Consider the following 26341-nt stretch of genomic DNA (forward strand, 5'->3'; position numbering starts at 1 on the left):
CTAACATGAGGAGATTCACATTATGACTTATTTTCAACTTGTGATTCCAACTGTGAGAACCTCCCCTCTACAAGATCAATATGGATGACAAAGAATACCATTATTCAATATCAATTAACTAAATTAAAATGGAATCTGAATGATGTATCCATCTCCTAAAAGATGTACATTGGAGAATTGTTGAAATATTTTGGAATGAATGGTTGATGTACTCTGTCTACTCTAAGGGAGAAAAATACGAATATAAAATCAATATGAGTTAAATTGAGGATGCAACTAAATATAGACAACTTGTGGGGAGTGTTATCCATGGCGGCTTCACTAGTGGAGCAATACCATACCACATGCGTTCATATTCGGGGATATATACTGAGTAAAAAATGACATAATATATTGAGCATATAGTAGGGGGTAAAGGTTTTCTATATTGGCCAATATAAAAAATGGAGCTCAAAGTTAATGGAAAAATATAAAGGGGTATAAAAAATGTTAATGAAAAAATGGATACCTACAATATCTAGTGAAAATAGGGGTTCTTTAAATTGGAAAGGTGTATTGGGTTCGTATTGGTAGGGGATTAAATAATGCGATTTTTAGATGTATTTTCCAATATGTATTCAAATTAAGGGTATAGTTTAGTATGGCATGAAAACACGTGAAATTTTAGAGACTTGTTAAGTGAAGCCCCCATGTTGTTATCTACATTGCCACCACTAGAATAGATATTTCATTTTCATATGGGGATGTATATATATTCATCAGAAAACCTTATGAAGGAAAATGATTTTCCATAAATAGGGTTCTATGAAACTTGAAAAGAAATCAAAATTTTATGGTCAAATATTCTATTGTGGTATACTAAAACTAGTTTAACATTTAGATTCAATTGTTGATTGGTATGAAGTGAATGGAGTATTTACTTTAGTACAACCCATTAGTCTTGGATTAGAAACTTTCAGTTGGAGATGATACAAATAGTCCATTCCAATAGATTCCACTATTCAAGTTGAATATCTGGCTAACATAGAGGTATAAAAGGAGATCATGTATCGTAGGTAGATACTAAAGGATTTTCATTTACCGCATTTTTTATTGACAATGCTTGTACAATAAAGTTATCCAAGAATCATATATACCATAATTGAGAAAAGAACATCAATAGGAGCTACCATATCATACATGATCATGTAAAGGAAAATTTTGTTTAGCTAATGCATTGTTCCACAAGTGAGAAAGTTGTAGACATATGATGTAAAGTTCTTGGAAGTAAAAATTTTGAAATTATTAAAAATATGATTGGACATATCAACATACCTTCATATTAAGGAGAGGAATGTTAGATGCCTAATCATTAGGATTATGACATATTGTAAGAATTAATTTAAGAGAAATATTAACATTCATATGTGAAGAGGAAGAGTCGTTTGGACCTAGTGGAATATGAAGCCATGAGTCACTTCCCATTTTGTTAATGGATTATTTTAATGAAATAAAATTTAGTTCGTGGAGTTATTAGCTACCCAAAATTGACAAGTAAGAAGTATAAAAACACAAATATGTAAATGGTAGACGTGTGAATTATCCGTTTCAATTGCATGGATCCTTTGTGGATTCAATGATTTATAAACTACCATGAAATAGAAAACTCATTGTAACAAATATGTTACATATTTATTAAAATGTGAAAATATACACTCTAAGGGTTATTTTTACTTATACTTTTTGGATTTATTAAATTATTTCCTCATTTATGCATGCAATATATAAAATGTAGAAAATAGAGATAAAATAGAAAAAATCACTCAAAAAAACCACAATACATAAGATATGACTTAGGAAACCATTTTGGGAGAAAACATAATTGGAAGGTGAGAATGTTATATTATATCTTTCCATAAATGGATAGGGTGCAAATACAAATGGGTGAGTTGTGGCCCATGGGTCACTACTGCACACAAACCCTATCTATTATTTTCTCTCTTTATCCACTCTTAGATACTCTGCACAAGAACAAAATGCACTATACTAGAATCAAACATATTTTCGTCCTAGTGGCTTAGTTGTACAACAAATTCATAGCTAACTAAGAGTTAAATTTCACACATTCAACCGTTAATATGAGTTACAAATAAATTCTTCCAGAGACTCCTTTAAAATGACCATGTATCTAGCCCATTTTTCTCAAATAATGGGGTTGACGTCAGCTCCTCTCGAATCATGGTTGATAAAATAGGGTGGTCAAATTCTAAGTCACATAGTGTTTTTATAAAAATTCCATTTGAAGTATTTCTTTTGCTGAAAGATATCTAAGTATAGAATAGTTCAAGTGACATTATTGGACCCCAAAATTATTCATTAAATTTTTTAAGCTACGTATGAAAGGTTGTGAACCCCAATTCATGAAATTGGGACCCAAGAGTAAAAATGGTACCATGAGTTGATTCTTATAATATTTACACTCTAAAACCACCAAGATACCTGAAAAAATATATGATTATCTAGTTTGGATTACACCATCCCATTTTGGGATTTGTTTTTCGTGCCAAAAATCTCTTACGGGATGAGTTGAGGAAATGTTTCCTCTACCTTCTCCCTGGAATACTATTTAGCCTTGTTTGGAAGTTTCCCTTTCAATACACTCTATCAAAGGTAATGGTTCCCCTATATTTTACATCTATACCTCTTTTGCAAAAATATATCCTCTATCAACCCTACCTTATCATTTGGTTCTAAATCCTCTATAGAAGGTAGGAATTGTTTCTCTTCCTATTTTAACTTGGAAGGTTCATAATGTTTCAGATGTTCCACATTAACTATTTCTGAAATGTTCATCTATTGGCGTAGACTGATTCTATAGGAATTATCTCCCATATTTTTTAGTATATCAAATGGACAATATTGTATGTCCTTGATTTTCTTCTGAAGAAATTGTAGCCAATCCTTATTCAACTATAAAAATAATTTGTCTACCACGTCTTTGAATAACTTCTCTTCCCTACATTGATAATTCCTATACTTGTAATTTTCCTATGAATTTTGCTATGTCTATTATACATTTAGATGGATTTTTCTAATCTTCTCAACAAAATTATATTCCCTTGAATAATTCCTAGTAAGATCCCGCTCACTCCCCCTTACTTCCCATATGCGATATCCAAAGGTAAGGGTGAAAAATATCCAAAACAAGTTTCAAAAGGGGACTTTCCAATAGAAGTGTCAACTACTCTAATATAAGAGTGATGTATATATACCAAGTTTTCATCCTATGTCTTTGGATATTTCTGACTGTAACTGCTCAAAAGATACAACAATGTCTTGTTGAATAATTTTGTTTTCCCATCTATCTATGGATGAATGATTTAGATCTCTTCAACCTTGTGTCCATCTTCTCCCACACTGTAGTCTGAAATACATGAAGAAATCATGTTTCCCTATTTGAAACAACTCCCCTTGGGATTCCAAAGTCCACCAAAACCTATCCAAAAAACAATTGTAATGCTTCTTGCTCATTGATGGTTTTTTAATAGGGAATGAGAAAGTACATATTGCTAAACTTGTCAACTACCACAAACAAATAATAATGTCCCTTCCTCGTTGTTTTTAAACCTCCTTCTGGCCCTCATTTTTGTTTCGAAAAAAGTGATCTCAATAAACATCATTTTAGGTAGAATAAACCCATTACCCTTCACTTTGGTCACATTTTGTTTTCATCTTGACCAACATAACCACGGAAAAGGCATATTTGTTATTTGAAATTTTTTATCCATTGAAAAATATCATATTTGATTAGAAATAATGTGATCTAGCAGTTCTTAATACATTAAGATATATGCATGAATCTTGGGAGAAATCGAAGATATGGGTTTTGTTCCCATCCTTCGTAAGATTGAAGGTTTACTTTGGTTCAATGAAAATCCTCTTGCAAATGCTTCGTAAATTCCAATTAATGTGGCTACCCACGGGGAAATCACGTGGTACCAACAAGTAAATCTCCGCATATTTCAATAGCTTATGATTTTCCACAATTTCAACTACTAGCAAGTTCGAACATGATTGGGGTCATATGCTAAAATAATCAATTAGTTAGCTCATAGATGAAAATTTTTAGCATTTCAATTTTGTATTGTTTTGAATAGATGCACATATAAGTGAATCTTGGGAATTAGTTTCATCTTTATATAGAAATTTTTTTATTAAAGGTTAGTACCAATTTCCTTTTATTAATATATGTAGTAGCTTTGAGTTTCTATAACATATAGCTTTTTAATTGCACAAATCGTGGCTTCGAGGCTCCCAATTAGCTTGTGTTCTAGTTTCCTTCATGTGCATACTTTAATTTGTTGTACATTTGTGCATACTTTAATTTGTTGTACATTTTGTTTCTAGTAAACATTTCTTGAATTCATTTTCAAATATAAGTGATATATGTGTAAACATTTCTTGAATTTATTTTCAAGTATAAGTTATATATGTGTAAATTTCTATTGTTACATTACTTTCTTTCATTAAAATTGATACTTGTTTTTGGAACCAAGTTTAACTTATTCTCATTAAATAATGATTTAGTACTCAACAAAGTATTGTTGCAATTCAATGATTCATGCAAAACATTACAAACAGATTGCATACCAATAAATACTTTAATGGATGCGCTTATCAATCAACGAGGGTCAAGTCAATTTTGTTCTTCAATTTTATTTAGAATAGTTAATCATTCAAATCTTATGTGATTATAATTTATTCTTTAATATGCAGAAGTCAAAAAGGTATTATTCCGTGCTCATTCTTGAGGTACAATATCCTACAACGTATATTTCCACACGTGTAATTCTTTTGTACACTAAATTATAGGATATTAGTTCCTTTTCCGCATTGAAATTTACATCATTGATTTACAACCTTACTTCATATTACAAAATTTTAAGTAGAGATAACATTTATTTTTTCAAATTTACAACATAGGAAATTGTTATCTTACACATATAGTGCACACCATCTCACAAGTTTACGTACTCCTCGATTAATAATTTAATGTCCTAACTTATGACAGTAAACTATATCTCAAATTTTTAGCACCATTTTTGGGGAGATGTCAAGGACATAATATTACTTCTTACACTATATTTTAACTGATACCATTTAATGCCAACATCTAAAACAAGGAGTGAAGGATGCAAGATACGAGGTAATAACTCATGCATTCACTTTACGAGTATTCACAAGCCTTTGTCATGTTTGTACTAGGGATTATAAGAACTCCTCAAATACTAAACCATTCCCAACTAGGGATTCTTTATCAAAGAGAAAAAAATATGAATATTCGAAGGAATTTATTCACTAAAGGAGGGAATGGCACCATAAGGATCTTTTCAAATCCATGTCCACAATTCATCACCAAGGACGAGTCTACATTTTAAGTCATAGTAGAGGAGCAAAGGATCGATGAAGAGAACCAATAACAAGAGGATATAGAATTTTCTTCTAGCTATATTTTTTGCAATATGAAGGAGATCAAAGTGTGATGGGTCATTTTTAATGAAGAGAAGACAATATATCCAAAGATTGGACTATTTCTTATATATTTATCACAATCTGACCCCTTGTGTATTCAAAAATGTGATGAAAAATTCCATAATAACTTATCATATGAATATAAAAGAGATCAAAAGAGTCAAATATTACATCAAAACATGAATTCAAATAGTCATATGGCCATAGTACTAGTCTGTTTTTTTTTTTTTTTGGCATAAAATCTATATGATGAGTTGATATATCATGAACAACCATTTATTGAGGTATATTTCTCAAAATTTGGTATGGGTCTACTTAGGGTACTATTATGTGGCAAATGGATGAATTCGAACTTCTTATACACCCAGGGGAATGAATTCTTTTCCCAACTATAGCATGTTAGTATAGAATGTAAAAAAATTATAATTATGAAAAAATTACTTGAAAACCATGCTTTTGGCTGGAAAAGTTCATAATAAGTTTTTCATAATAATTCCAATTCAATATCTCATGAACATTTCTTCAAATAATTTCTCTACCCTTGTGTTCGGTGATTTGGGATTCCCTAAGACCCTCCTTCCTATAAATATTATCCCATGGAACAATTTGTTTCTTTTTTATTTTTTAAGAAGGAAGCCATCTATTCTTATAGCATATTTTAGTACACCTCTTTATTACAAATCTTGATGAGAATGACTAGAAAATATTTATGACCCAAACCATAAATGCCACCATGTGACCATTCTCTAAAAAAAAAATTGCAAATTCTATAAAAAAAAAATGAATTTCAATGATTATCCATTTCTATATGCATACCTATCAACAAAACACAATTGAGTATATGAGCAAAAATAATATAAAAAAATATAATTGAAGACTCAAAGCATGAAAACCATCAACTTGCCAATGATGAATTAAAGGATCATAAGCAATATTGAAGACATCAATAACATTGATTCTATGGAATCACATCATATGATAATAAAGATTATTTTCTTATTTTTTGAATTTTATTTAAAATTAAAATTAAAATAAAAAATTATCCGTTTTACATGCCAATTGCCATATACTCTAGGCCATACATATTCTCGTAGATTTTTCTGGATTTTGGTGGTCATCATTAGCCACAAATTCCAGTTTTAGTTTATATACTTAATAAAGTACCAACCTATCACTCTCATAATAATGTTATCCTATTGATTACTACTCTTCTTATACATTCCCATTGTAACCATAAAAATCCGTCATTACCTCACCATCTACTCTCATCATTATCTTGCCACCCTAGTGCTCACTCATAAGACCACACAATGCTACGCTTTGGCATGATAACACATAGGCATTATCTCCCAATATCAAAGACATTTGTTAACAAACCGAATTTGTCGGCCATGTAGAGGAGAAAAAGAGTTCAACCCTAGGTATGCTAATATCGAAATTTCCAGAAACGATGTCTTTGGTTTTTCGTTTTTTATTTTTTAATGGTAAAACGAGTTTTTATATAAATTTTTGGAGCGATTGATTTACTATGTAAAACAATTTGAATTAGCATTATGGGGGTGTTATGCAAATTCCATGACAATTAGTGATAGACAACGGGGTCTGAGAAGAATTATCTTGTCTTATGTTCCAAAATATTTGATTACAAACATGGTAGGTCCATCCTCCATAACTCAATATTGATAGCAGTGAAAATTGTTTATAGAGGACATACATATTTTATATATTTGAGTGTTATAAAGTTAACAATGAAATGGTGATCAAAGTTAAACACTTTGAGTTTGAAATTATTTAGTTGCGCCGAGATTGTTTACCCAACCTTCAAGAGGTGGGGTGCGTAGATTTATTTTCTAAATTTCATGCGCGTAATATAGAAGTTACAATGGCCTTTTCCTAGACATGTGACGCAAAAAGTGCAAAAGTTTGGAAGTCTTATCATGCACCTTTATGAACATATGTTACCTTAGGTCACTAGTTTATCTCAATTAGGAGAAAGGTATTTAAGAGCAAGCCCATAAAAGAAAAGTCTTGGACACCCATTTTCAATAAGGCTAGGCAAAAAAAAAGGTCTTAAAGGTACTAAGGAATTGGTTCAATAATCCATGGTGAGACTCAGAATTCCATATTTAAAAATATGATACTTCTAAGCAGAGTTTTAATGACATTTTTTTGTTTATGATATATGGTTGTTGATGTATTTAAGAAGGAGAAGATTGCAAACATGCCATATTAATTGTTTAGAAATATAACAAAGATGGTGAAATTCATCCAAAAGAAACCAATGACCCCAAGAAATGAGGAGGACCGTCTTTATTAAAATGGATTAATTAAAATGATAGTGCTCTATGAATTACAAAGAAGTAACAAAATTTGGGCAACAATTTTTCATCGACAATGATTTTGAGAAAGAAGAAAATGCATAGGAAATTGTAAGCATATCAAAGAGAGAATAATAGGAAGAAACCATTCAACTAGAAGAATCAAGAACCACAATTTTAGGAGGAAAAAATAATGGTATATAAATCATAATTGCTTACCAAAGAAGAATCACTAGATCCATACCTAAGGAAATCAATAGACAACATGAGTACGATAGTAAAAAAGAAAAAAAATGTTTACAGATGCTGCTAGGGAGCTGAGAACGAAGATTTCTGCTTCCACCTCATCCACTTTGGAAATTGATAAGGAACAACGAGTCATATATGACTACATCCCAACTTTAGAAGAAAATGAAAAGGGTCTATTAACATATGCAAAAGAAGAAGAAGATTTATTCGTAGATACAATAAAAGAATGAATTCCATTCACATACACAATAGAAAAAAAGGAGTATCACCCTTTGAGAAAATATATTTTTTCCAACATTCAACAAGACACTCCTTAAGTTGCAAAAGAGAAATCCCATATGAGATCTTCAAAGATGGATATAGATAAGAAGAAACGAAAGCAAAGAAAACTGAAAAGAGAAGTTGAGGAGATGAAGGTATTGGAAAGATAAATAAAAATTCATAATGATATGCTCACTAAACAAAGCATGCATATTCTTCACGAGAATGAGAGATTGAAAACGGAAACTCAAAAGTTGCAAAATGAAAATGACCTCATTGTAGAGAAAGCTTAGTGATGATACAAATAAAAGAAAGAATTGAAAAAGAAAAATCAAATTTTGATGGTAAAGGTGCTTATACAAAATCCAGGGTACTCAATCCAAAGAGATTCTCAACACAATGTAGATTTTCTCTTGAGAGGAGTAGGGGCCCTATGAATATCAAATAAGTACAATGTTACCACATGAGGACATGCAACAAATGCTCCTTGGAGGAGATATTGGCCCTCATTTTTGTTGCCAAATATCCATCAAAATAAATGCCATTCCAACCATAATAGACCCATTACCCCTTAGTTTTGTGACATTGTGTTTTCATCTTGGCCAATAAAACAATGAAAATTGTATTTTTATTATTTCATTTTAATTTTTGGTATTTGACAATTTTTATGCTTCGAAAAATCTTTTTCACTAAATTTTACAAGAAATAATCCAATCTAGTAATTCTTCGTGTCTTGAGATATATGCATTTACTTGAGATATATGCATTTATTTAAGGAGAAAACGAAGAAATGGGTATCGTTCCCAACCTTATTGAGATGGATGTTTTCCTCGTGTTTTGACGAAAAACTTCATGCAGATGCTCGGTCAATGCATGGTAAATGTGGCTATGCAGGGGGGAATCATGTTATAACTCAGCAAGTAAATCCATCCATATTCAATAGCTTGTCATTTTCCATAATATCAACTTCCACAAAGTTTTATTCAAATGGGTATCATATGCTAAATTATTCAATTAGTTAGCACGAAGAGGATTACTAGGATTTGAATTTTTTTTTTGGGTTAAAAATGAAGGTTACATATTAATTTATTCTTTATATAGAAAAATTTATTAAAGAACTAATCCAGAATTCTTTTATTGACATATGTAAGTATTTTGAGTTTCTACAATAGATAATTTTCTTAGTGTGCAAGTTCAAGTTTGGATGGCCCAAAATTCCTTAGTTTGTGCATTTTTTCCTTTTATATGCATATTTTATTTATTTATTTTTGGTACATTTCATATTGGTTGGATATATGGGCTCCCAAATATAACTTGATATATTTTAAGTGGAATTATATCCAATTATACTTCATTAATAAAATCAACACTAATAACAAATATGATTTTGCAATTTTTGGTTATCTTTATTTACTCATCCCAATGGATATGGGATAAGATGATATTGAACCTCCAATCTCAATTTTTTCAATATATCTACCACAATGAGATTCACCTATTATATTGAGTTAAAAAAACACATATTTGTTGTATATTGACATATATATTCACACATAATAGTTTTGTCATCACCTTATCTTCCTATTATGAAATTATACTTAGATTCACCTCCTTTTACACTAATGTATAAAAACAATTGTAATCCATGTTCAACTTTTTTTTGCCTAATTATTCAAATCCATAGCCATAATATTTTTCTTCTTTTCATCATTTTTTAATGTCTTCGGGTTGAGTTATGGATGAAATTTCCAACACCTCTCCTTTGTATGACCATTGATGTCAAAGTGGCTAAGTGGTTGTTAGGATCTTTGCTAGTACACTATGGTTTCTTTATTTTTTGGATTCCTCACTTTCCATTTATTCTTCCCTTGTTTGGAATTTTCCTAGTGTTCTATGTTGAACTAATTGATTGTACATTCTTCTAGTTTATACTTTCTAGGTATTAGGCTTGTACACAAGCCCCATCCACCATTTTGGGATTTGATAACACCAATTACTTTCACAACTAGGTATGTAGCGCCCCCAAATACTTGAGGGGTACATTAAGGTTCTTAGGAGAGATATATAATAGTATTGTCATCATCCTTAGTTCTGTGGTGTACTCCTATACACACTATCCCTATCTCTACTTGAATTAATTTCAATGGATCGACTACTCCTCTAAATACACAATAAGGTGGAATTGGGATTTTATGAGAGTTTTGAAATATTCCCATTTAGTTACTAGGGGATCTTCTACTAGCCTCATGGTTTCTATGTGGCTTTCCCATGAGGTCAAGTCATGACCTTCTAGCTTCAAACAATTTTTTTTTTTTCCTTCCTTGATGTGAGGACTGCTAAAATAGAACTCTAACTACTCTAACCATAGGTTTAATTGCAGGGATTCAATATTTCATTATATTGCTTGATTTCAACCTTCACTTCCAACTAAAAAAAATTGCAAATGGTTCATGGAAATGGAATTGAGTTTATGCTTTATAAGTTGTATCTTAAATTCCTTCTTTGGTCCTTAATCCCTCAATTTTCCTTTTTATCTTACCTCTCAATTGGAACCTCCATCTTCTTTGATTCGAAGATTATTTTCCAAATCCATCATGAGAAGGTTCATATTGTAGTTGATATATGTGACATGCTCTTTCAACCTTTTAAATCTCTCTTTGGCAAGATCTTGAGGGATACTAATAGATTCATGTTTTATTACTTTCTTCTTATCAATCTGGATCCCTAAAAATCCCCACAATATACTGAAATTTTCTCTTATACCAATATGATTTGTAAACTACCATGGACATTTCATTGGATAGTTTGTCATAATAGATCAGATAATGATTTATTGATATATATAAATACATACTTTTTGAGGTTTAATTTTCCATATACTTTCTGGATTTATTATATTAATGTTTCCTCTTAAGCATGCACTATATAAAATATGGAAAATAGAGAAAATTTAGATCAACCATTGACAAAAACACAATAACACAAAATCAAGGAAAATTTTAGGGGCTAATATTCACAAGTGGGCTAAGTTTCTATGGTTATTCCAAAAAATGTTCGTCAATTTTCAATTTTTCTTAGAATGTTTTGCCCAAAGTTTATACTATAAAATGATTCCATCTTAAAAATTGCAAAATTTTATATAGGCTATAAATCATTAGAAATTTTAAACTTTTTAACAAAAATATCGCCAAATATCTAATATTTTACATGTTAGGGACTAGAAATATTTAGCAATGTGTGTAAACATTAAGAAAATTCTCATTCTTAAAATTTTCCTTGCACAAAATATGACCTAGGAAACCCTTTCGAGAGAAAACCTGGTTGGAAGGAAAAGATGCTTGGCTCTGTATTTCTATAAATGTAAATGGTGCAAATACAAAGAAGTAAGCTTTTTCCTATATGATGCTACAAAACAAAAACCCCTTCTTTTTTTCCCTCCCTATATCGACCATCATCTACTTTGCTCAACTATGGAACAAAATGCACTAAAATTGAACTAAACACCTTTTCTTCCTAGGGGACCAATTATAACACAACCTGATAGCCAACTAAGGGTTCAATTTTACCCATTCAACCCTTAATATGAGTTTCAACATGACTTTTCTAGATTCTTCTTCGTTATGCTCACATGACTAGGCCCTTTTCAATGAGTGATGAAGCTAGTGTGTCATCCTCTCGAGTCATGGTGGACAAAATAGGAAATTCAACTTCTTAGTGGTATAACTTTTGTATACATACATCAGTTGAGGGATTTCTTGCATTAATGGAAATGTATCTAGCTACTCAAGTAGGTTTGGCAAAAGAGAAATATTTTGGACCCCAATCCCCATTTCACCAACCTAGAATAACTAGTAAAAATGGTTCCATGAGATGAATCCTCCAATTTTTTAACTTTGAAAGCATCAAGATAGATGAGAAACAATATGATGACACAATAAAAATTATTTAATGATTTTGATCAATACCCTTACCATAACATATAAATCTAAAACAATAATAATAACATCAATTATTCAACACCTTACATCAATTTGTATAATATATATATATATATATATATAATTAATTGTTTTATGTAGAACAAACCTAATTCCTATCACATTGATTCTTCTTAATCAATCTTTCATGAAACCTCAATGCAACTTAAACAATTGAAAGTATCATTACTTAATTAAAAAAATGAATCTCCTAAACAACATTTTCCTCTTAGGTAACACATACTTTACCTTGTAGTTGGCAATGACCAAAACTAATCTAGAGTGCAATAAATTTTCGCACTTTTCCTTGATACTCCAATACGAGGAAGATCCAAATCCAGCTTGGATAAAAATATCAATCTTTTCCTTTTTCCTCTAGATTACCCTAGCTTTGACATGAATGAATGAATGAATGAATACGATATGAAAAATATTTAAATTTAACAAATGTGTGTATTCAAACAAATACTTTGATTAATTGTTTTTGTATTCAAGTGTAATTAAATCATAGTCATTCCATTAGAGAATTTTTGAGGTAAAAAATGGGTCTAAGAAAATGTACAACAAATTCCAACTTTATAAGAACCAATAGGATTCAATATGATTATGTCAACTATGGAGATGATTCACCATATTTTTACTAAAAAGGCAAAAAGATTAAAAAACAAATAGATATAAAAACTATGTTTTCAACTCGTATTTTTATCTCCCTATGATTTTACTCAATTTTCGAGTAGGCGCACTCGTTGGATGCAAAATTTAATTTTGCATCAATGGAATACCCATGTTGCATACTTTTGATGGACTCTACTACATGAAAAACATGATTGCAATCACATTTTTTCATGTAATAAGGCCCATGGAGAGTATGCAACATGTGTACTTCTTAGATGCAAAATTAAATTCTGCATCCAACGAGTTTGCCTACATGAAAATTGAGTAAAATCGCAGGGAGATAAGTTGAAAATATGAGTTGAAAAAGTAGTCTTTTTTTTTCCTCCAAAACTTGATGAGGTAATCTAATCTTGTTTTATTATTTCCACTATTATTTTATAATATTTTTTACCAGACCCATTTTAGACCTTAAAATTTATCTTAGTTTTATTTTCCTTTTACACAGAGGATGACACATGAATTGGAACTTTTACGGATCGCCAATAACATTTAGCCATCAATTAAAATGTTTGGATTAACAAAATGTGAAATTGCTGTCTTAGAATCATATCAAGTTGAGGAATTTTTACAAATTACCAATAAAATTTAGTCACCGGTTAAAATGGTTGGATTCATAAAATGTAAAGTTATCGCCTCATAATTATATGAAGTTGAGGATAAATGTTGTACGAGGATGTTCCGCACAAGGTCGATGATTATGATTGACCTTCTCATCCTTTGGATAATGCACTAATACAATGAAGACGTATTGCCATGATAAGTGCCAACCACTCCCAGAATTAGTTATAGGCAGCTATATACACGAAGTTTCACCAACCCCAAAAGTAAGAATAGGCAATTATGTACAGAAGAGCTAAGAATAAAATCTAGTAGGAAAACTGAAATTATCCTACTATCCATGGATATTGTAGACAACATTAATGGATGGCTTGAAGTCTTTTCTATACTGAACGTAGTAGAACAACCGGCGAAAATGGACTCTAAACATAAAATAATATCACAACTATTTGAAATTTATTATAATAGTTTTTAAAACAGTCAGAAGGACATCACACAATCATCACACATCAGCAAAATATTTACTATGAAATCTTTATTTTCTTTATAATAATTTTTTAAAAGGCCAAAATGCTATCACATATTAGCAAAATATTCACTATAGAATCTTAGTTAGGAAAATTAATAGTTTTTTTGAAATCCCAAAATAATCTCAAATCCTCCATTTTATGTGTCATGCAACCTAGAGGAAATAACATATATTCAGAGAAATTTTGGGGTGGGATGAGAACCATTGGATGTGGGCAGAAAATATCTAGGATATCACTTAAAGCTATCTAAATACAAGAACATTGACTAGATGTGTTTTGTCGATCGATTTGATAAGAGAAATAGGGGTTGGGAACACTGGTGTCTCTCTCTGGGAGGCCGTATAACCCTCACCCAGTCGGTGCTCACCCAACTGGGCGTCTATTGGGCACATTTATTTCGAATCCCGCAACTCATTATAAACTCTCTAAATCATATAATGGCACAATACATATGGTCTGGGGTTGGAAAGAACTTCAAATACCATCTTGTCAAACTAGAGAAGATTGCCAAACTGAAAAAACTCGGGGTTTGGGGTATTATAAATATCAAGCATTTTTTTTGGGCGATGTTGCTAAAGTCGTTATGGCGGGGAATCTTTGGTGAAGGCATATGGGGTAATATTTTACGTTACAAATATCTCAAGAATAAAGACTTTATTTGCTGGATGCGCCAGGGATCAATTGGCAACAAAAAGGGATCGAAGATATGGTGCAGTTTTAACAAGATTAAAGAGCTTTTCTTACAAAACATATGCTGGCAATTCGGCACTGGACACCAGATAATTATGGGAAAGGATTGCATCGTGGGTATGAACATGGATTCACTTATTTTTGTTGAATCATTAAACCTTTTCAATAGCAGAGGCATCTTCTTCTAGAACCAGGTCATCCGGGAATGGCTTGGTAACATACCAATTTGGAAGGAGCCTAATCAACACATTTGGAACTGGAATGGAAACGAATCACAGATATGATGAGAAGTGCTAGTTTCTGCTATGACCACAGGGGATATTAGATCACTTGGACTGGAAAGAAAATGAAAATTGGGGAGATAGAAGTAGCAGACAGTTACTTCAACCTCTGCATGAGGGAACTACAACTCACTCAAAGATGTTGGTTCTATAAGTTTTGGCATACGAATATGCCTATCAAGTTAATCATGTTCCTGTGGCTGACATGGCAGAATAAAAACCTTACCTGGGACAATCTACAAAAGAGAAATCGACAAGGGTCGGGTATCTGCTACCTATATTAGAATTACATGGGACAATCTACAAAAGAGAAATCGTCAAGGGTCGGGGATCTGCTACCTATGTTGGAACGAGGGGGAAGATAACAAACATCTATTTCTAGAATGCCCATGTTTTATCCGTATATGGAAACATTTTACAGCCAATATGAATATTCCATATGTCCAATACAATAATATAACTGACTGTTTAAAATGGTGGAGTATTCGTAACGCTTTAGTGTATGGTTCTCTCAATTTGAAAGCCCAAGTATTCCCAGTTCTTGAGCTTCTCCCAAGTCATGGCATTCTATCCTTTAATTTTTCCTTTTCGTAACGCTTTGGCGTATGGTTCTCTCTTTGCTTCTTCCAAGTCATAGCGTTGATCTTTCTATTTTCCTTTTCGTAACGCTTTAGTGTATGGTTCTCTATTTTTGCTTCATTCGAAGTTTCTGATGTTCACTTAATTCTTCTGTAGATGCATTGGATATATCATAGGAAATGTGATAGTTGGTAGAGTTATGAACATTAATTGATTTGGCAGGTGACTTTTCAAGTAACTTAAATGACGAAAATTATATTAAATATAAATTTCGATTAATGAAAAATATATCTTCAATGCTTTAAAAATAAACATTGTTTTATTATTTTATAGATAGAGAACATAAATATTACATCTATTATATAATAGTTAGTCGTATCACTTATGTTAATCAAACAATTCCACTACTTCTTTATTCAAAGCACTGAAGTTATTTAGAAACAATCCCATATTATATTATCTTAATTTGAAACACTGAAATAATAAGAAAATTATTAAAAAAACAATTTGAAGAAATCAAACAAGTAATTTAACATGTAACTAAATATCAAATCGTCAAAAATATCACATAATGTAAGATATATAGGAGTTGTTTTTAGTGTGATTTTTTGGAAGCTTTTATGGTGGGTTTTTCCAGGGAAATTTCTCTAAAATCCGGCAAGAATTTATTGAAATCACAAGTTTGATGGGTAATCTTGTGCAATCGAAGTGCGTTGGGGGTTTTCCAAGTGCTGAATCCATATATATAATAAATAAAATAGTTTAAATAACACAAATAAGGATTTCACCTCAAATTTTTCCACCGGCACTAAAAATAACTCCATATATATATGAGAGGAGCCTATGTTCTTCTTAAATTATAAGACACACTTGTAGGGCAATATTTTATTACTAAATAGATAATACTGTCATTCGATTTATGAGTAATTCCAACAGAATTAATTTCAAATGAAAATTGAAAATTCTTCAACTAGATTATCTAACATAGTTATAAATCTCATTTTAAACGTTGCTCTTACATCTTTCTATTTTCAAGAGTAGGAATAAAGCGAAATAAATTCTAATAATATCTTTGTTTCTGTGACACTATTGGGTGCTTCTTCGAGGCCCATGAAATGGCTCTAGAACACAAATGAAAAATGTATCCTGATGTGCTCTTTTTGTCATCGACACTTCCTGTCCAATCACTATTAGTGTAACCACCCAACCTTGTTATTGTGTACAAAACACCATATTGTTTTGTCCCATTGACATACCTTAGAATCCTTTTCGCTACTTGCCAATGTGTTTCCTTGGGTGTTTCCATGAACCTTGACACCAAACCCACTGCATACGTTATATTCGGCCCAGTGGCAGTCAAATACATTAGGCTGCATATCATGGTTTTGTATAATGTCGGATTGACATTGTTGCTGCAATCTTCTTTGCCGAACTTCAACCCCATGACAGTTGGAGTTTGTGCGAACTCGCTGTTTTTCATTTTAAACCTCTCCAAAATGTCTGCCATATACTTTGCTTCAGAGGTAAAAATACCATTTTCTGTTTGCTTCACTTCTATGCCCAAAAAATATCTTAACAATCCCGAGTCACTCATTTCGAATTCAATCTTCATGAATTGTTTGAAATTAGCGATGAGGAAATCATCATTTCCTGTAAAAATCAAATCATCTACATATAAGACGACAATGAGAATCTTGCCTTCTCTATCTTTGATGTAGAGAGTGGGTTCACAGTCACATTTGTTGAAACCATTTTCTAGAAAGTAGTCATCTATCTTGTTGTACCATGCGCGCGGTGCTTGCTTGAACCCATAAAGAGCTTTCCTCAACTGATACACTTTGCCTTCTTGGCCTTCTACATCATAACCAAGCGGTTGCGTAACATACACTTCCTCTTTCAGCACTCCATTTAAGACTGCTAATTTTATGTCCATTTGATATGCTTTCCATTTATGTTGGGTGACAATCACCACAACTGTGCACGTTGTCTCCATCCTCGCGACTAGCGCAAACATCTCTGGGTAATCTCTTCCATGTTGCTGCTTGTATCCTTTGACAACTAGCCTTGCTCCGTGCCTTTCGATATTTCCCTCAATATTTCTTTTGGTCTTATGGAGCCACTTCATTATAATGACATGTTTTCCATTCGGAAGGTTCACTAACTCCCATGTGTCATCCTTTATATTGCTTCTATTTCTTCCTCCATTGCCGCAACCCATTTTTCTTCTTTGACTGCATCCTCAAAATGGATTGGGTCATCTACATGACAAAATAAGGCAAATAAGGAATTCAGACCAGTGCTACTATCAACTTCACCTTGCTCATAAGTTCATTTAAATTTATGAATTTTGGTCTTCTTGTGTTTGTTGAAGATGGGCTTGACATGTCACTTGGTGTTCCGCTTTGCAGTGTGCTTGGAGAAGCACTTTCTTGGCTGTGTGAAACTATCCTATTATTTGTTGATGGCATTGATTGTTGCCAACTTTGTTGTGCTTGAATATGAGTATAAGGAGTCACTGTTGAGGAATTACTTGTTGCTGTTAATTCCTATTTTTCCTCATGTGGTATACATGCATTCACATTGGCTGTCTTCTCTAAACTTCAATCCCATGCTTCCTATTCTATGAACTGCACATCTCTATTGATTATGACCTTCTTGGGTGATGGATTGTAGAGCTTGTATTCTTTGGATTCATCACTATATCCAAAAAGTATGCTTTTCTCCCCCTTGCTATCCAACTACTTCCTCGACTGATCCGAGAGATGTGCATAAGCCACACATCCAAAAACTCGCATGTGAGTGACACTATGCTTTCTTCCACTCCCTGCTTCATCAGGAATTACGATCTGTATGCTTTTGGTTGGACATTTGTTCAAGATATATGTTGCACATGTGATACACTTGTTCGAATAATCATTTGGAAAATGTTTTCCCTTCAACATAGTCCTTGCCATCTCCATAATGGTCCCATTCTTCCTTTCTGTAACACCATTTTGCTGAGGTGTATACCTTGTGAATTCCATGCTCCCTAAAAAAACGAAGGAAATTATTTGAGATGCATTCTCCACCTCTCTTAGTCCTGAGGACTTTGATGTAGTGTCCACTTTGCTTCTCAACAAGATCTTCATGTTGGCGAAAGTGCACAAACACTTCACTTCTTTATTTTAGGAGATAGACCCATGTCTTCCTTGTCTAGTCATCTATGAAGGTCAATAAATAGTGGTTGCCACCAATTGATGGTGTCTGTATTGGTCCACATAAATCTGGGTGGAAAATCTCCAAAGGTACCTTTGCCTTTACTGAATTTCCAGCTGGAAATGACTCTCTATGATTCTTGCCCAAGATACATCCTTCACATAGGTTGTTTGGTTTTTCTATGAGTGGTAGTCCCTTCACCATACCTTTGTTATGCAACAAATTCGAACCTCCAAAGTTGAGATGACCAAATCTCAAATACCATAACCAATTTTCATCTTTGACCTCTGCTTGAAAGTTTACTTGTATGACGGTTGCATCTTTTCTTCCATTCTCTTGTGAGTTCATTGAGATTTGTGCTTGTGCACTTTCTTTCTGCAAATTTGATCTTATTTTTAGGGGAAACATTCTATTGTTTGTCAACTAAACCTTTGCAATTAGTTGTCTATTTGGAGATCTATCCAAAATTGTGAACACATCATTTTTGAAAAAGACATTGTAGCCCTTTTGTATGAGTTGTCCAATGCTCATGAGGTTATGCTTCAGACCAGGGACAAAGTAAACATCTAAGATGTACTTCTCCTCCCCGTTATTTGTTAGGCTATTAACTCTTCCTTTTTCCATGACAGAGACTTTGCTATCAGTCCCTAATGTCACATCAAATTTCACACTTTCATCTAGATTGGAAAACATTTCTATGTTTCCTGACATGTGGTTGCTACACCCTGAATCTAGATACCATATATCACTTTGTTTTTCTTGTGCTACATTACAAGCTAAAAACATGTTATCATGGTTCTGATTTTCTTTTGTGAAATTTACACTTGTTTTGTTATTAATGTCATATTTCTTCTTTCTACATTCATTTGCATAATCACCATACTTCTTACAATAATGACATTGAACTTGAGATTTATCATACCTCTGACCTTGTGCTTGATTTTGGCTTGGGCTTTGTGTTGCCTTGATGGGGCCTAACCCAGGTTTAGAGTTAATTAGCCAAAAAAATCCCTACACTACTCACCCTTTTGGCATCAGCCCACGAAGCGTGGATTGAAGTCTCACCCAAAGCAGTATGGGGGGATGATGGAACTAAGTTTCCGCACCATTACGATGTCTGAGGAGTCGATTTAGTCCAATTGTGCCTACCTTCACGCAGGTCACTTCGTGCATTGTTCTAACCTGTGAGACCCTCGCGATTTGTTATAATCACCTCCGTGTAGCCCTACAAAGGGGTTCAGATCCTTTCTCGCTATTATGGCAATGATATGTGTTATTTCCCCAAATTACACCATCACTCTTACTTATCTTCTTAAAGATGTTAGTTAACTTCGCATAAACAGATACTTTATCTCGCATTCACTTACTTAACACAATCATATATATCCATGCATCATATAAACAACAGAAATGCAATTCATACCTGATATATTCAATGGAGAAAACATGAAATAAATACACAAGAATATATAAAACTTCTCTTTATTAATGCTTCCAATTATCACAGACTCGACTCGCCTTGCGCACTTAGCTACAAAGGTATGTGCATTTAGCTGCAGAGCCTTCTCCTACTCTACAATCCAGAACTAGACTTCACACTTTAGATACAACTCAACTCTTCATCCTTATACTTCTGATTGATTCTTTTACAACTTAGAGCCTTGTTCTACTTATATAATCCCATGGTCCACAAACCATTGGTAGATCTCTATACTTGACCTTACATTACAAAATTGACGACGGACAACCCTAGGAGTCATTTACAAACTATGCATTCCGCGCCCACAAAATACAGAGTCTCTACATCAGAGTTATCAATTTTGACTAAAATCTGGGCTCTAAGCCCCAAAACTTCCCTTCGGGGATCCCGTGCCCAACACGCCCCCAACAAAAACATCGTGACTCGCCCTCGAGTCACTATGTCGGTGTGGAGATCTGTTTCCTCTAGATCTATTTCTTGCTCGGGTGAAGGCGACTTCTAGCCTTCGCGCTCCTTCTCTACTGCCTTTTGTTGCTCTTTTGCTACCTTTGCTACATCACGCGCTTCCTGCGCCTTGGTTGTTGATGCTTCATTCCTTAGGCGTTGCCATACCACTATTCCACAATTCTCTCAACGAACCTCAATTAAGTGATAAAACGATGACTTCGACTTCAAAAGATCAAACAAATCTGGGTTCATGAATCTTTGGGCGTGCAACAGCTCAATTCTCAAATGGCCAAGTGTTGTTTACAGGTATTTCTTTACAATTTATAATTCCTTTTGAATTCGAATTTGACCGTTCCCCCTATTTTCGTTCCATTAACGCTCCCTTCGCGGCATATTTTCCCAAATCTAGCCTATAAAGTTCACCTTAAGTGCCTATCGCCTGCTCCATTTGGTCTCAAACCAAGTACCATATCATGAATAGTGACTGCAACGATCACTTTCCAACCAACCCGTGTAGCAGCCCAGCTACCCTCACACTCTTGCGGACACAGTGACACATTGCTACCGCGCGCAGTCCTGACATTGCGCAGATCCTAGGTAGGGTAGTTTATAGTCCTGCGCCTCCTTTCAGCTGCTTAGAGCACTAAGACTATGCTTCCTCCGGGTAGTCAGATGGCCGAGCCACCTATGTACGCCTTCAAATGACTGCCATTGACCTTTCATGGGAAGATTTCTCCCACGAAACTATCCTATTATTTCTTGATGGCATTGATTGTTGCCAACTTTGTTGTGCTTGAATATGAGTATAAGGAGTCACTGTTGAGGAATTACTTGTTGCTGTTAATTCCTCTTTTTTCTCATATGGTATACATGCATTCACATTGATTGTCTTCTCTAAACTTCCATCCCATGCTTCCTATTCTATGAACTGCACATCTCTATTGATTATGACCTTCTTGGGTGATGGATTGTAGAGCTTGTATTCTTTGGATTCATCACTATATCCAAAAAGTATGCATTTCTCCCCCTTGCTATCCAACTACTTCCTCAACTGATCTGAGAGATGTGCATAAGCCACACATCCAAAAACTCTCATGTGAGTGACACTATGCTTTCTTCCACTCCATGCTTCATCAGGAACTGCGGTCTGTATGCTTTTGGTTGGACATATGTTCAAGATATATGTTGCACATGTGATATATTTGGTCGAATAATCATTTGGAAAATGTTTTCCCTTCAACATAGTCCTTGCCATCTCCATAATGGTCCCATTCTTCCTTTCTGTAACACCATTTTGCTGAGGTGTATACCTTGTGAATTCCATGCTCCCTACAAAAACGAAGGAAATTATTTGAGATGCATTCTCCACCTCTCTTAGTCCTGAGCACTTTGATGTAGTGTCCACTTTTCTTCTCAACAAGATCTTCGTGTTGGCAAAAGCACTCAAACACTTCACTTTTTTATTTTAGGAGATAGACCCATGTCTTCCTTGTATAGTCATCTATGAAGGTCAATAAATAGTGGCTGCCACCAATTGATGGTGTCTGTATTGGTCCACATAAATCTGGGTGGAAAATCTCCAAAGGTACCTTTGCCTTTACTAAATTTCCCACTGGAAATGACTCTCTATGATTCTTGCCAAAGATACATCCTTCACATAGGTTGTTTGGTTTTTCTATGAGTGGTAGTCCCTTCACCATACCTTTGTTATGCAGCAAATTCGAACCTCCAAAGTTGAGATGAACAAATCTCAAATGCCATAACCCATTTTCGTCTTTGACCTCTGCTTGAAAGTTTACTTGTATGACGGTTGCATCTTTTCTTCCATTCTCTTGTGAGTTCATTGACATTTGTGCTTGTGAACTTTCTTTCTGCAAATTTGATCTTATTTTTAGGGGAAACATTCTATTGTTTGTCATCTAAAACTTTGCAATTAGCTGTCTATTTGGAGATCTATCCAAAATTGTGAACACATCATTTTTGAAAAAGACATTGTAGCCCTTTTGTATGAGTTGTCCAATGCTCATGAGGTTATGCTTCATACCGGGGACAAAGTAAACATCTAAGATGTACTTCTCCTCCCTGTTATTTGTTAGGCTATTAACTCTTCCTTTGTCCATGACAGAGACTTTGCTATCAGTCCCTAATGTCACATCAGATTTCACACTTTCATCTAGATTGGAAAACATTTCTATGTTTCCTGACATGTGGTTGCTACACCCTGAATCTAGATACCATATATCTCTTTGTTTTTCTTGTGCTACATTACAAGCTAAAAACATGTTATCATGGTTCTGATTTTCTTTTGTGAAATTTACACTTGGTTTGTTATTAATGTCATATTGCTTCTTTCTACATTCATTTGCATAATCACCATACTTCTTAAAATAATGACATTGAACTTGAGATTTATCATACCTCTGACCTTGTGCTCGATTTTGTCTTGGGCTTTGTGTTTCCTTGATGGGGCCTAACCCAGGTTTAGAGTTAATTAGCGAAACAAATCCCTACACTACTCACCCTTTCGACATCAGCCCGCGAAGCGTGGATTGAAGTCTCACCCAAAGCAGTATGGGGGGATGATGGAACTAAGTTTCCACACCATTGAGATGTCTGAGGAGTCGATTTAGTCCAATTGTGCCTACCTTCACGCAGGTCACTTCGTGCATTGTTCTAACCTGTGAGACCCTCGCGATTTGTTATAATCACCTCCGTGTAGCCCTACAAAGGGGTTGAGATCCTTTCGCGCTATTATGGAAATGATATGTGTTATTTCCCCAAATTACACCATGTCTCTTACTTATCTTCTTAAATATGTTAGTTAACTTCGCGTAAACAGATACTTTATCTCGCATTCACTTACTTAACAAATCATATATGTCCATGCATCATATAAACAACAGAAATGCAATTCATACCTGATATATTCAATGCAGAAAACATGAAATAAATACACACGAATATATAAAACTTCTCTTTATTAATGCTTCCAATTATCACAGACTCGACTCGCCCTGCGCACTCAGCTATAAAGGTATGTGCACTTAGTTGCAGAGCCTTCTCCTACTCTACGATCCAGAACTAGACTTTACACTTTAGATACAACTCAACTCTTCATCCTTATACTTCTGATTTATTCTTTTACAACTTAGAGCCTTGCTCTACTTATATAATCGCATGGTCCACAAACCATTGGTAGATCTCTATACTTGACCTTACATTACAAAATTGACGGCGGACAACCCTAGGAGTCATTTACAAACTATGCATTTCGCGCCCACAAAATAAAGAGTCTCTACATCAGAGTTATCAATTTTGACTAAAATCTGGGCTCTAAGCCCCAAAACTTCCATTGGGGGATCCCGCGCCCAACACACCCCCAACACAAACATCGTGACTTGCCCTCGAGTCACTATGTCGGTGTGGAGATCTGTTTCCTCTAGATCTTTTTCTTGTTCGGGTGAAGGTGACTTCTAGCCTTCACGCTCCTTCTCTACTGCCTTTTGTTGCTCTTTTGCTACCTTTGCTGCATCACGCGCTTCCTGCGCCTTGGTTGTTGATGCTTCATTCCTTAGGTGTTGCCATACCACTATTCCACAATTCTCTCAACGACTCAAGTAAGTGATAGAACAATTACTTCGACTTCGAAATATCAAACAAATCTGGGTTCATGAATCTTTGGGCGTGCAACAGCTCAATTCTCAAATGGCCAAGTGTTGTTTGCAGGTAGTTCTTTGCAATTTATAATTCCTTTTGAATTCGAATTTGACCGTTCCCCCTATTTTCGTTCCATTAACGCTCCCTTCGTGACATATTTTCCCAAATCTAGCCTATAAAGTTCACCTTAAATGCTTATCGCCTGCTCCATTTGGTCTCAAACCAAGTATCATATCATGAATAGTGACTGCAACGGTCACTTTCCAGCCAACCCGTGCAGCAGCCCAGCTACCCTCACACTGTTGCGAACACAATGACACTTTGCTATTGCGCGCAGTCCTGACATTGCGCAGATGCTAGGTAGAGTAGTTTATAGTCCTGCGCCTCCTTTCAGCTGCCTAGAGCACTAAGAGTCTAAGAGTATGCTTCCTCTGGGTAGTCAGATGGTAGAGCCACCTATGTACGCCTTCAAATGACTGCCATTGACTTTTGCTGGGAAGAGTTCTCCATTTAATTTCACCAACTGCACTACGCCACCATCTGTGATATCATTAATAACATACAGTCCCAACCAATGCATTTTGAGCTTCCCTGGGAATTGATCAAACTTACTATCATATAGCAACACCAAATCATTCACCTTATAGGTGTGCAACTTAATATGTCGATTTTGCTAAGCCCTTTTGCACTACTTTTTCACCTACTGGTGGAATCCAGCCAAAAATCGTTCTTCTTCGAGCTCCTCCAACTGTGCGAGCCTCTCTTCCAGAGCTCTGCGGTCCGTCATAACTTTGAGCCCTGCTATGTGCAGACTAGGCACGATATACTCCATAGGCATTACCACCTCTACTCCATAGACAAGCCTAAAAGGTGTTTTTACTGTGAATTTCTTGCATGGTGTCCTATAAGCCCATAATACTGCGGGTACGTGCGTGTCCCAATCACTTTGCAGCACATTGCATACCTTGTTCAGAACATCGCATACCTTGTTGAACGCTTCTGGGTCAATGACCTTCTTCATGATTGTCCTTCCTATGTACTGTCTTTCCAACATTATGAGCCATTTGTACATTTGTCCCCGTAACACATACTTATTGACCATACCTTTCAGTGCAAAGTTCATGAGCATCCATGCAGTTTGTTTTCCATATGCCTGCATCAACCTAGCCAGACTCACGGGTAGATCATTTCATTCGTTGTATTTGTCTGCCAATCACACCCTGGGCTTCCTAAATCATGTGCGCATCATCCTTCTACATTCATGCCAGTCATCAAAACTCCCTTTGTGCGTACCCCACCACTTCGCGGGCGTAGCACGCAGTATCCAATTCAAGGCCTGGAAGCGTTGTTTTTCCGGTACCTCCCTTTCAAATTTATTCAAGAAGGTGTCTACCACACTTAGGCCATCATAAGTAGGTAGGTCTCTTACCTCTGTCAATACGTAGTGCAATGACCTTGTCATCATATTACAATTTAGTGTAGTTACCTCATGTAATCGATTCTTCCATCACTTTGTCTCCTCATCTGAATCCAACATATAGGAGCTTTCACATTCCCATGCAATCCACCCATCTGCATTGGGATTCACCTCGTCTTGGTTTCGCGCTGTTATCTTATAGATGCAGTCCAAATCATCATCACTTTCATAGTCGCGCACCGACTCTGTATAGCACGATCCTTCAACAGGGTCTAGGGGTATAACTACGCATAGTGACTTCTTCTCAAAAATCATCTTGTGCTTCTTCAGATTAATCACCCCATTCATGTCAGTGGCCCAATCAATTCCTAAGAGCATGGGGTAGGGATTGACGTCATCAGCAATCTCTATCACTTCAAAGTCTGCTAGTGTGCTCACTCCCTCAATATCCACACTGATTCCCTGCAATCGTCCCATGGGTATTATCTTTTTTTGGTTTACCACTCGCAACGAAAT

Source organism: Pinus tabuliformis, chromosome 2_1 (genome assembly GCF_031772625.1).
Source record: "Pinus tabuliformis cultivar Carrire ecotype Pingquan chromosome 2_1, CPIR1, whole genome shotgun sequence".
In the NCBI taxonomy this organism is placed as follows: domain Eukaryota; kingdom Viridiplantae; phylum Streptophyta; class Pinopsida; order Pinales; family Pinaceae; genus Pinus; species Pinus tabuliformis.